This window comes from Typopeltis vanoorti, chromosome 9, assembly GCF_054136105.1.
Source record: "Typopeltis vanoorti isolate ZY-2024b chromosome 9, IOZ_Tvanoo_1.0, whole genome shotgun sequence".
Taxonomy (NCBI): Eukaryota; Metazoa; Arthropoda; class Arachnida; order Uropygi; family Thelyphonidae; genus Typopeltis; species Typopeltis vanoorti.
Genome location: NC_143557.1, coordinates 96,664,816 through 96,677,979, shown reverse-complemented (window position 1 = coordinate 96,677,979; position 13,164 = coordinate 96,664,816). Strand labels below are relative to the sequence as shown.

The 13,164-nt window shown below is 35.6% G+C and overlaps 1 protein-coding gene across 2 annotated transcripts in view; it reads right to left on the bottom strand.

Annotated features, from left to right (window-relative positions):
* The window catches only part of LOC150103276 (protein O-mannosyl-transferase Tmtc3-like), a 267,650-nt gene that overhangs the window by 223,551 nt on the left and 30,935 nt on the right, over positions 1-13,164 (bottom strand). The window contains exon 1 of one of the 2 annotated variants that reach the window (XM_090397333.1): positions 1,835-1,861. The exons of the other annotated variant lie outside the window; for it this stretch is intronic. The gene's annotated coding sequence lies outside the window, so the exon portion shown is untranslated. Of the gene's footprint in view, positions 1-1,834; positions 1,862-13,164 lie in introns of those variants that run through there. 2 annotated transcript variants of the gene reach the window in all.

The window sequence follows — 13,164 nt, the reverse complement described above, 5'->3', positions numbered from 1 at the left end:
GGGGACCGATAAGTTCTTGGTTTGTAGTCAGGTCTGGTTTTAATTCATTATACTAAGAAATAATGGAAGTAATTACAGGAACATCGTAGAATTTTGAAAACTTAACTAGCCCAGAGTGAATAATTATTTTAACTCACGATCATTCTTGAGTACGAAGGATAAAATACAAATATTTCAGAACTTACACGAGTAAAATAACGTATATGTATACATGGATATGGAAGATTTAAGAGTTTTTAGCCTCCTTTATTTTAGTAAAATTTATAGCTAATTAAATTCATTTTCTAACATAAATTAGAATTCCTAAAACAGCGACAATAAAATTAATTGAATTGTTTTACCAATGAAACTTTAATACAGCAAAATTAATGGAATGACAAGAATAGCTGAAAGCAAATCAAAACGTATAACCCATTGCTTATTAAAATGACATTCGAATAGGACACCAGATCTATTTAAGTAACTATCAAAAAAAATCACAAGTTCGAAGGTATCACTGGAGTAGTCACATCGCAGTAACTTGTTGCTACTGTTCACGTTCTATACAAACTGTCAGTTTCACATAGAATAATAAATAATCACTTCATTTATTTGTGTAGAATTTTTTAAATAAAATTTTGGTATTATAACGAAAACTTGAAATGGATTTATTTATTTAATTCTATATTTAATAAAATATCAAAAAAGGTAAAAAAAAGTGGTTTTAGTCAAATATCTCGATTTATAACATTATTATTAAAAAAAAAAAAAAAATTGAGCTAACAATTTTATGAGCAAGTCTGAAAATATGGAAGACTGAATCGCACACCAGACAAAATTACACATCCAGTTAATATATTATATTCTACTCCTAACGTATTATGTTGATAATATTTATTATTTATATTATTATTATATTATTCAGAATTGCATAATGAGAAAAATATAATATAATATATTTTATCAGAATTGCATAATTAAGAAAATATTAGAACTACATAATTGGGAAAAATGTTGATTATATTATATATTATATTATTTATTTATTATAATTTATATGTAATATGTAATATTTTGTCAGAATTGCATAATGGAGAAAAATATCTATTTTATTAGAACTGCATAATTGAGGAAAATGTTGATTATATTATTTATATATTTATATTTATATGTAATATAATATATTTTATCAGAATTGCATCATTGGGAAAATATCTTTATCCTTCGCCCACCCATAAAATTGGTAATATTTATTATGTTTTATTATAATTGCATAATTGGGAAAAATCTCCTTAGCCCACACATAAAAAATATATCTTTAATTCAGATGGAGCCTCTGTATTTTTTTACCTTTATTTTTATACAGCTTCCGTGGTCAGTCGGTTTCGATGGTCGTTTGGTTAGAAAGACCTGGGGTGGATTCGAATCCCTTCTAGAACTCGAAGAACCTTCATTATTAACTGTTCTTAGCAGAGTATTAAATAGGTTTCTAAGATGCTAAATTACTTAGCCGTGTCAGACTATTAAGTCTAACACTTAAGTTAGGATGGAATATAGGTTGTTTATTTTATATTAATAAATTTTAATTAAATTTTCTGATTTACAAGAAATTTTATTCAAATTGCGATAAAAATGCTTGTAGGTGGCAACATGCTAAATGGAAAAGCTAATAATATTTGTTTTATAATATTTATATTATAAAATATATAAAATTTTAAATAAAATAAATACTATAGGTGAGTTTTCGCACTAATAGACGTTACGTAAAATATTTAAGGAGAGAAATATTGATTTAGTCATGCAGTTTCTCAATCTAGCTAAATTTCTTCAGTGTATTTATTAAAAGATGGCCTACCTGCACTCTTTTCAAAAAGATTATTTCGCTAATGAATTTAATTTGCGCTGTTATCCACTTCTCGATGTAGTTAAGTTCTTTTCGTTGCTTTTAAGTACTAGCAGAAATTAAAATTACATTTCCTTACTTCTGTCTGGGATGTTTTAACAGCTGCCCTACTCCGCATGTGGCACAGTGCCAAGAAAACCAATTCAGTCCTTTGCTGCGATTTTTTAATCTCTTTTTGCTCAACTACTCTCAAGTTATGAACGAAATGAACGTTTCGTATTTATCAAATAGGATTGATGTTATTTCGATGTAAGCCCACTTTTTGGACTACTTCATCGACTAAATTTAGAAGCAAAGACTACATGCATGAAAGATTCGCTTTACTACAAAGATGAATTACAAACATCAAGTACTGTATTACAAATTGCGTGTTTTTGTACAATTTTATTGCTTTTCTCATAGCCTAGAAAAAAGTTTGTAGAATGACTAAACTTTATTTATTATTAGAAATAATTTTAAAAAAATGAATGTAAAGTTAATAATCTTGCTTTATTTTAATGCTAAAAGTTCAAATTCCTTAAGTTAACGTTTTCTATTAGAAGTTAACATAGACACCTTTAATAAAAAATCAAAGATTATATTGATCAATTATTTGTGAAGGAATATATAAGGATTTATAACAAGAAGTTTCACCAAATTTGCAATCAGAATAAATATTTTCACGAACTTATTTATAGCTATTAACTGTCTCGGTTAACCTCATCTCACTCCACGTACATCATTTTATCTTATTTACACACACACACATACAAGCTATTTCGTAGCTTTTCACCAAATCACGTCCGTATTCTCACATACGACACGATTTCTTGCTTCTATAGTCACTCTTCTCTATTTAATACGTTCGCGTTGAACCTGAATCATACATGAATTCGTGTGTGCTTTACTTATATTCCTCTACATTCGGTATACATCACGAGTTTTTCTTTCCCTCTCACATTCATGACATCCTTTTTTTATACTTCCATTTTTGCTAAAAAGTACTTTCACAAATATAGAAACTCATCTATTTGCCGAACTTTCCCTAGTGGCTATTCTAAAAGATCGACAGACAGCGTATTGAATGTTAGTACGGGCACTCACTCACTCTCTCTCTCTCTCTCTCTCTCTCTCTCTTAGGACGAATAAGTAAAATCCATTTGGAGTTTGTAATGTTCCAGTACTGTCAGCTGTTGAAACAACACTTAGGTACCCGATATTGGGTTCGGTAAGATGAGTGGATGAGAAATAAATTTGATAAAAATGTTCGGCTTGATATAGTATATTAGTAGTGTTACTGTACACACACACAGAACTGGGGATTCATTTTGAAGTTCGTTAACAGATGTCACTTTGTCAGAGCTAATAAGTTATATTAAATTACATTACCTACTGCATATATAATCTAATTGTATAACTATTATATAAGATTTTTTAGGTGTGTAAACTTTATAAATTTAATTTTAAATTATTTCAAGTAATATTCATTTGATTTAATTTATTCGAAATTTTATTAAGTATAAACGTCAGATATAGAAGACAAAATATATATAAAATATTTCAAGGGCTTATCTTACACTTAATATACACCAATCTTAATAATTTTAAATATTTTCTGTAAACGAGGTAAATTAATTAGTTCCATATCGCATATTAGTACTGCTACTTTGTGACCATAGCTGCCTATCATAATTATTACTAGCTAATAGTTATAGGAAATAATTCATAGCATTCACGTTGAAGCAACAGAAGGACACACATATATATATATATATATATATATATATATATATATATATATATATATATATATATATATATATATATATATATTGTTTGTGAGTGCGAGTTATTCATCAATGATGAATAACTCGCACTTTTGAGAATAAAAGTGGTGCTGAGATTCAGTAGAGAAAGAGAGAGAGAGGATGATAAAAAAGATAGAGTGACATAGTGATACAGGAGAGAAAGAGGCTTCAGTTTTCCTTCACTCATTAAAGGAAAAAAATGCACTAAAAACCTAACAGAAGTAAACAGATAAAAACAATATTAAAAATACTATAAAAAATCAGTCCAGGAAGTATAAAAGCCTGTAGTAGAACGTAATAAACATATTAAAACAATGGAATAAATTGGGGACCATTGTCTCTGGAGATTCCGCCCTAAACGGTCTCAGGATCTCCTCGATGTTGAACTCTGCAGTCGGTTTTGACTGCAAAACTATAAATTATAAATTTTTAAAATTTTTAAATTCTGAAACTTTTGAAATGTTTGAAAAATTACTCCTCGTGCAAAACGTGAGTTTAAAAGGTCATAAAAACAATGATGTTACAAATGTGTGCACACTTTAATTCCCCCCCCCCTGTGTAATCTGACATCTGATTGGTGGCCTACACCATCTCCTTCGAAACCGTTCTTCATCCAAGAGGTATCTTTCCTGCTCCATGAATCGATGGAGACAGGCGGAGAAGCACTTCCTAATTCGATGGCAGATTCTGTCTTCTTCAGTGAGGAGATGTTTGTACGTATTTTTCATGTGTGATATTTTAGAATATTGTTCAAAAAAATTAGGAATTTTTTGTTTTTTCTCACTGGTGGTGGAAACTGCAATAGTACCACCTCGAGAAAGTGGGCAACGGAATCCTAAGCACTTTGCCAGCCTTCGTTAAATGCACTGCACTGGCAGAAGAGGTGCCCCACAGTTTAAATTGCATGGCATACTTCGCAAAATGAGTCGCAAGATCGTGGACGATATTGCCATTTCACTAGTTTTACTGGGAGTCAGCATAAGCGATTCTCCAAGGCAAACCCTGGTTAAAAGGTTGTCCCCAGGTGCACCTCTTCATTCGTATCCTGATCAGGCGTCTCAAAACCAACGAAATCGAGAAGATTCCAGTAGAGCTGCTTTGGACTAAGCCGAAGCACCCGAACCTCATCTTTAACAAATCTTTTTAGTGTTTTACATATTGTATAGTACTACTTTGGCACCATCTCTACACTTTGCCCAGCATGGCTAATGGTCCCAAAACAGGGTAGGAAATATCCAATAAAGTATTTAATTATTTGATGTCATATGGGTGATTTGATGCCAATGCTTTCCTTATGGTGCGAACAGTGTTAGTGAAATAGGAATATTTCAAGATAGGCAGGGAAAATCCTCCTTGCGTGTGTGTTATGTGTGTGGGGGGAGAGATGAAGTAAGGTTCTGCGCACCTCGTGTTTCCTATGGCTTCAGAAGAAGTCGATGAGCTGCCTGTAAATAACTATCTTGTGTATAGGTGATGCTTGTTAAGTTGATTGTGTGTAACCGCATTGGTATTATGATGGTTTTGGTGACTGTTGTTTTACCGTTGAAAGACAGATAATTTGGTTTAAGAGTGGTGAGTTTATCACGACATGAATTGAGCAGTTTTTGTGTTGGTAACACAGGGCTCGCAAGGAAGGGAATTCCTGATATTGTTAATAGTCCGGTTAATGGGATCAAACCATACAGAAGATTGGCAGGACCGAATTTTCCAAAAGTTTTGATTTTCGTTTTGTCTTGGTTTACGCGAAGATCACTGAGCACGCTAAACTGTCTCAGCCGAAGAAAATGTAAATGGAATCAGAATCCCGAAGGATTCCAACAATATAATCAGCACAGACGACGGTCTTGCTCTGTTTGGAGCCTATGGGCAGCGCTGCTCCTCTCACTACGTGAGAGTCGTCAATTTTATTTAAAAAAGGTTCTAATACTAGGGCCTTGCCGAACCTCTCTACGTATGGGTTGAGAGAGGAACCCATTGATGACGACAGATGTTGTTGTTCTATTGTAGATGCTTTTGATTATTTCCCTTACGCATGAAACCACACCCACTTTAGGATAGAGTGCATGAAGTTATGCCTTGCACTATCAAACGTTTTTCCAAATTCACTGACACCAGTGCGAGTGGAAGTTCTTTGTTCTTCACGAGGCAAATAAGACCTCTTATCAGAAATCGGTTGAGTCCCATCGATTTATCCGGAACTCCATACACGAGTGCTGGTAAACACAATTTCAGTGCCCCATTTCCCGTGATTACCGCCTACCTTGTCCGTATTGGTTAAGGAAATGGGCCTCCATCTACCCACACTATTCAGTTCTCTCCCCTTTTTTGGGGATAAAAATCGTGTACCCTAACAAAGTCAGCAGGCACGTATTCATAACTAAAAACATGTTAAAAATCAAAACCATAATAGGCAGGATAAAACTCAAGATAGATATCAGATATTCCAGATAACATTAGCCCATCTAGGCCGGATTTTTTCCTGAACTTTAGTTCTTTGTAAGCCCGAGTAACCTCTTCCGATGTTATCAGTCTACTTTGAAGTGCACATAGGTGTTCAAGCATACTCATGTTCCAGGAGTTAAAGTCACCTGTCATTCCGGCCTCATCGTAATAGGCTCTCGAATAAGATGAGAAAATTGCTGCAGGATATCTGTTCAACGTTGCTCGGATTTTTTTTTTTTTCGTCGATATGCCTCTAGCTCGATTTCACGTCTTTAATTAGGGAATCACTGGGAATACCGTTTCTTTGGTTTGCACGGTACCATCCTAGTTCTCGGTACACTTTTCTTCCTTTGTGTGTAGGCCCTTTCTCTCGAACAGTTCTGAAAGAGTTGTTTTACCTCGTTTTTGAAGGTGGCCCATGTGTCTCAATCCCAGTGGGAGTAATTCCATTTGTCACAAAATTCTCGTTAAACATTTTTGGGAAATTTCCAAGGTTCTATATGGATGTGTCAACCTGGGGTAGTTCGATAGTTAACAAAATCATTTTATGGTCTGTTACTGAACTGCCAACCGTTATATGCCTTACTATAACAACTCGTGGCTCTAAGTTTCTGGAAACGTAAACTCGGTCGAGTTTCGTTGAGACTCTTCAACGTGACCATGTGGTACCGACTCTGCCTTTATTGTGTTCCCTCCAGATGTCAATGAGGTCGAAATTATCACAGCACAGTTGAGGTTTCCTAGAGTGCCACAGGTACCAGAATTGTTGTTACCGCCTACCTTGTCATTTCCAGTTCCAGCTCACCCCCCCCACCCCCACCGCGATGATATATTGAACCCCGTAAAAATATGGTTCTATGGATGTAAAGAACTTACATCGCTGGTGGCTGTTATGAGGGCCATTTTCTGCCCACAAACATCCAGTCTTTAGAGACTAGATTTCCTGCAACATCTTTTTGAACATCCAAAATACCGCCTACAATAGGCTTAAGAACAAGGATTCCCATTCCCCTCGAGCAGCGTTCTCCAAAACACCAGAAGTTTTATAAAGGGAAGCTTCTAGTAAAAGTTTCAACGTTCCAGAAATGATAAAAATGCATCTCCTGAAGAAATAGTACACGAACCTCATGTAGGAAAAACATCTCCAAACAGCGCGCTGTGCGGAGATCGATCACAAACCGTAGATATTCAGAGTGGCAACGCGAAAAGGGGAATTGTTAGTCATGTTAAAAAATTTTAGTATCGCAACCCCCCTTTTTTACTATTTCAGTTAATGTCTGATGTAAGTGGGTTATATCATCTTCATGAAGACCCATGTTTAAAGTTGAGATAGAGTTCTTAAATGCGTATGATGACGCAGTTAATCCATCGGTTACGGAGAGAGTGGATCATTCCACGTTGACTCAGGGGGTAGAGCGAACTTTCCTTGTCTAATATGTTAAATACTGGTTCGCCGAACCTGTCGCTTGTTGCGAGGAGCCTTTCCATTGCACCAGATGTTCCCTAGATGGAGCGAATTATGATTGCTCCCCCCCCCCTCTCTTGATTGTACTCGGAACTGAAGGGGTGTTTCTTTCTTTTGCTTATTAGAGGAGATGGGTGGGTTTTGTAAATTATCACTTTTCTTCGGCAGACGATGTAGTAGTTGTGGCGAGGGGAGACAGCTCTTCCTCGCAGATAGATTCTGTCTTCTCTGGTTGTCGTTTTCATTTTTTTTATTTTCTTCTTCTACTTAATCTCTCTGTCGTTTAGTTGTCACTTCCATTTACTCTACTGCCTTCCTCCCCCCCCCCTTCTTGGGCAGATGATGTTGGTGTTGTTGCCGATTCTTCAACTACCGTGTGTCCTTTTCTGTGGAGGAAGTCTCGGAAAAAGTCGAACTGTAAAACTGAACTGTAACTTTTTTTTTCCAAGCGACGTCTTCATAAATTCTGCTCGTTTCCTTCCTCAGAATCAGCTGTCGTTGTTAGTAGCTGATGGAAATTCAGAAACCCTGTTTCTGTGCTATCTGAATTAGCCGATGGGGAGTTGAGAGTAGCTCAATATCACCCTCCAGCTGTTCGTTTCGGACACGTGTTGATCTTGTTGCTGACATTTTCAGCCATGGCTATTGCAGTGTCCAGATTCGTTGCAGTTACGACATTTGGCTCTTATGCATTCCTCTCCCAGATGGTCACAGGAGTCATACCTAAAGCGCTGTCTCCTGACACCTGCATAACTAAACATAACCTTTACAGAACCAATTAGTACGAAATTGGGAAGAGGGCTCTTCATTGCCATAGTAAGACTAATCTCTCTCTCTCCAGATTTCACTCCGGTTTAGGTTTTGAAATGGACAAATGTAAATTTCTTGATGTTAAAGACATCAAGAAATTTACCTTTCTTGATGTCTTTAACAGTTACCCATTTCACAAGATCTTATGAATGATGTCGTCGCTGTTCTCAACGTATTCTAGACGAAATCTGTCTATTTTAATTGTTCTAAGGAGGATTTCAATCATGACTGGAGTTACTTTGGCTACAGCGCACTTAAAGACTTGTCTCTCGACTCAACATTCTTGACTACTATCTGAAATCTTCCCCCACCATATGAGGTGAAATCATAAATATTGCTAGATCCTCCTGCCTCGCATAAAGCTGTATACTATTCTTTTCTTCATCTCAGGCCCATTTCAAAGCCTAACGTTCTTACCTTAGGCAAAAGGAAAGCCATAACTAATTTGAAACTGTTATATTTAAAAAAATAATAATAAATAAGAAGAAAGCATATTAGTGGTTAAAATCACTACAGTGTATCCCATAGGAACAAGTCCTGCCAACAAAAAAAAAAAAAAAAAATCCTGTAGACTCGAAAGTCTACTAGCAAGAGATTCAGCGCACGAGAGAAACTAGTTCAGTTCTTACCTCTGCAGGACAAGACATGCAACTCTAAAATAAATAGAAGGAATTAGAAGAAACAAGAATTAAAAGTAAATCTTTTTTCTTGGAGGGGGGGGGGGAAGATGGACCGAGTCGATGACTCTTTATCTCTTCATCTGAATGGAGAAAATCTGTGTAGATGGGGTGTTATTGAGCTAAAAAGCTCTAGTCATGGCTGGGTAACGGCAATAGCTGAGTCTCAGTTTAAACTTCATTGACTACAGCACTGCCATCTTTTGCCACCCTGGATATAAAATAATATCATTTCATTTCCAAAACACCAGAAGTAAATTCCTTTTAGTCCTCATAAGAACTGGCTTAAAGGGGCGAAGCAAGAATGCTTTTCACCTTCCTCGTTAGCTGTAGAGGACAGTGTAGGGATAAGGTGTTATTGAGCTATTAAAGCTCTAGTCGTGGCAGGAGGGTAACAGCAATAGCCGAGCCTTAGTTTGAACTTCATTGGCTACAGCATTGCTATACATTACCTTCCAAGGTTTTGTTTCCCTAAAGTAAGCTTCTGGGCATAGAGTAATTTCATAGCTAAGTTATATAATATCTTCTTAGATGTATACATATTATATATTTTTTAAAAATATTTCTAAGTAATATAATTTTATTTAATTTATACAAATTTCTTATTAAAGTTACACTTTAGTTATGGAAATAAAAATACATTTTTTTAGATTTTTACAATTTATCTTAGACGTAATACTTAAAATTTCCTTATCTAATAGCAAACTTTATAACCAACTCACAAGGACGACCAATTACCACAGACTCCTTGCGTATACAATGGACAAGTACTTTCTAAATAGAGGAGAACTACTGTACTTAGAAAATCCATTATATCAATACACTCACTGAAGGAACAATCTTGACTCTAACAGATTTCATACACTAAACAAGTCAAGCTCTCTGGAATCTGTAATTCGGTTTCTGTCAATGAAGAGCTTATGTACGGCCAATGCATAACCATACACACCTGTGTTTAAAGGGGAAGTTTAGGAGGAAATTTGAACATCGTGTAATTCACACCGTACAGACACGATTCGTTTTGATAACTCGATAAAGCAACGGAGATCTGGTCACAGCTGTGGGTATTTGTTTGCGTGTTTGCTATCCAAATCTCGTCTTCCCTGTGCTGCATGTATACTGTGGAAATTACTGACCACCAACTGCATCGTTTCTATTGACTTTCCCTAAACTTAGTATCAATAACAATGTTTCCATACTTAACATTTTAATAGGGCTTCTTAAACTTAAGGAAAAGTACACCTTGCTCGAAGACTATCATGATTACAATGAAAGATTTTCCCGTGTAGGGAAAATTTAATGGATAAAGGCTTAAGATGATTTCTCAGTGGATTTTGTTCAGCAAGGAAACTTTAACGTAAAAAAAGTATAGATTATTTTGGTGTAAAATTTCACATAGAATGCAAATTAGTAAACAATAATATAACGACTAAGCATTATTGATATCTTTGACAACTTTTTTTTTTCATGGGAAAAATTATAGTTAATCAGATACGAAGTTTTCAAATGTAGGAGAAAATCTATGAATTCCCGTGACCTTCTTTATCCATCAAGTATTTTATGTCTATAGGTGTATTCATGGGGGTCGATTGTGGAATGCAAAACTCTGCAACCTCCGTATAAAACCAGTGGACTCACTTTCAATTGAAAATATTAGATAAAGTATCTCTGCGTCGTAGACAGTATCCCAACCCAAGATTTTTCACCCAAAGAACCACATCCTTATAAGGACTGGCTTAAAATGGCGAAGCAAGAATGCTTTTCTTCTTCCCCGTTATCTGTAGAGAACGTGTAAGGATAAGGTGTTATTGAGCTATATAAAGCTATGATCATGGCAGGAGGGTAACAGCAATAGCCAAGCCTCAGTTAGAACTTCATTGGCTACAGCATTGCCATCCATTACCCTCCAAGGGTATTAATCACCGCATCTCACAGTCGATTCTATCTTCCCCAAAGAACCATATCTCTACTGATTTTAGCTACATCATGATCATCAGTCCTGGGACTGGTAGCTCAGTAGTCCCAGGACTGCTCCATTCCGCTCTGTCATTGGCTTTCTTCTTAACCTCCTGGTAACTCCTCAAACCCGTGCTGTCTTTGACATGGTCAAGAAAGCTTTTCCTTGGTCTGCCTCTTCTTCTTTCCCCCTCTATTTTGCCTTCAGTTATTCTTTTCATAAGTCCACCATGTCGAAGTATATGTCCAAACCACCTATCCCTTCTAATTTTGATCGATTTAATTAGAGTTCTTGTTTCGTTGTTGGTTTGATTTTTTTCTGTCCATTTTATTTTGTTCATGCGGCGCCAGCACCACATTTCAAAAGCCACCAATCTTCTTACATCTTCTCTGGCTAGAATCCATGTTTCACATCCATACAGTGCAATGATCCATATCAATGTCTTTACTAATTTTTTTTTCAAAAATAAGTTGAGGTTTCCTGTTAAAATGCTTTTCATCTTAGAGAATTGAGCTTTTGCATTGTTTATTCTTGATCTTATGTCTTCTCTTGTTCTGCCATCTTCTGTTATTAGGCTTCCTAAATATTTAAAGCTTTTCACTTGTTTTATTTGTTCCCCGCTGATGTTTATATACTCTGTATTGATAGGGATTTTGCCTGTAACAATGATTTAGTCTTATCTGTGTTGATTTTCATTTTATATTTTTCAAGGTTATTATTTAGTAATTCTAGCATTGTTTTTAGCGTTCTTCTGTTTTCTGCTACAAGGGCCGTGTCATCAGCAAATCTCATACACATGACTTGCTCACCATTTATTTTTATGCCATTATTTATTTTATCTTTAGTTTCCTAAATGGCCTTTTCAATATATATATAAAGTAAATAAAAGTGGTGAAAGTATACATCCTTGTCTTACTCCACTCCTGATATTTATTATTTACTTACTCCTTATCACTGATTTTAATCCGTCCATTTTGATAAATTATTTTCCTACCCCTCAAATCCATGTAAATGTCGATGACATTTTAGGAGTATTTATTAGTTTGCTTTATCAAACGCTTTACTACATAGCTAAGTTATATAAGATTTTTTTAGGTGTATAAATATTATAAATTGTTTTAAAAAATTTCTAAGTAATACAATTTTATTTAATTTATACAAATTTCTTATTAAAGTTAAACTTCAGTTATATAAATAAAAATACATTTATTTGAAAATTTTCAAAATTCATCAAGAATCTCTGTTTTAAAAATATCACTTCAAAAATAATTGCTCAGTCTGTCTAATATTCTCTTCTTCCTTTTTCGTGTTAGGCCCTAGTGGCCTATAACAGAGCTATCCTTCGCCCTTCCAAACTGTACCCGTCCTGATGATAACGTGGTTAGCCCTATGCCTCCCGGTGTGTACTATGTCTGTAGATACGTGTGTTCACGGGGCCGTTTTGCCTGTTCTGGGGGATAAAAATAAACCCTCTACTTTCGTATGAGACCGGCTTTGGTCGAAAGTGACCAGATTAAAAGTTCCTCACTTCACGGAGTGAGTCTACACTCCGTGAAGCCTCCGTACCTCAGTCTACTTCGACTGAGCTACGGAGGCTCCTAATATTCTTAACTCAGTATAAATAAACTTTCAATTCAGAAGGAAACTTACTTGATCTCTCATTTTGGAAAATATGGCTAAAGTAAATTCATGTCTGTTTGATTCCGGCGACTACTACTGGATCTCTCACGTGACCATAATGACATTTATATCCAAGGAAAAAATATTTACTGTAATTAATGTGGAATAACATGATAATCGCCAGGAATGACCTCTGGTGACTCGATTGCCTAAATACCCATGCGGAGAAATGGTAATTAAAGGGGAAACAACCTTTTCCTCTGACTGCTATATTTAACAGAAACAGTTCCATGTGTCGCCCAATTGAATTAGGTACAGGGGTGGCAGATTAACTTTCTACCAGGGAGTTGTGGGTCTACTGATTTGCATAATAACATCCGCTGGTAGGGCGAATTTCTCTAATGATGGAGAAGGAGGAACAGATGAGAATCAGACTTCTGTTTGGGATGTTGTTCGTGAGGGGGGGGGAGGGGGAGGCTACGTTGCCTGAGCAACATAACAGCACATCGCTTATTCTAATGACC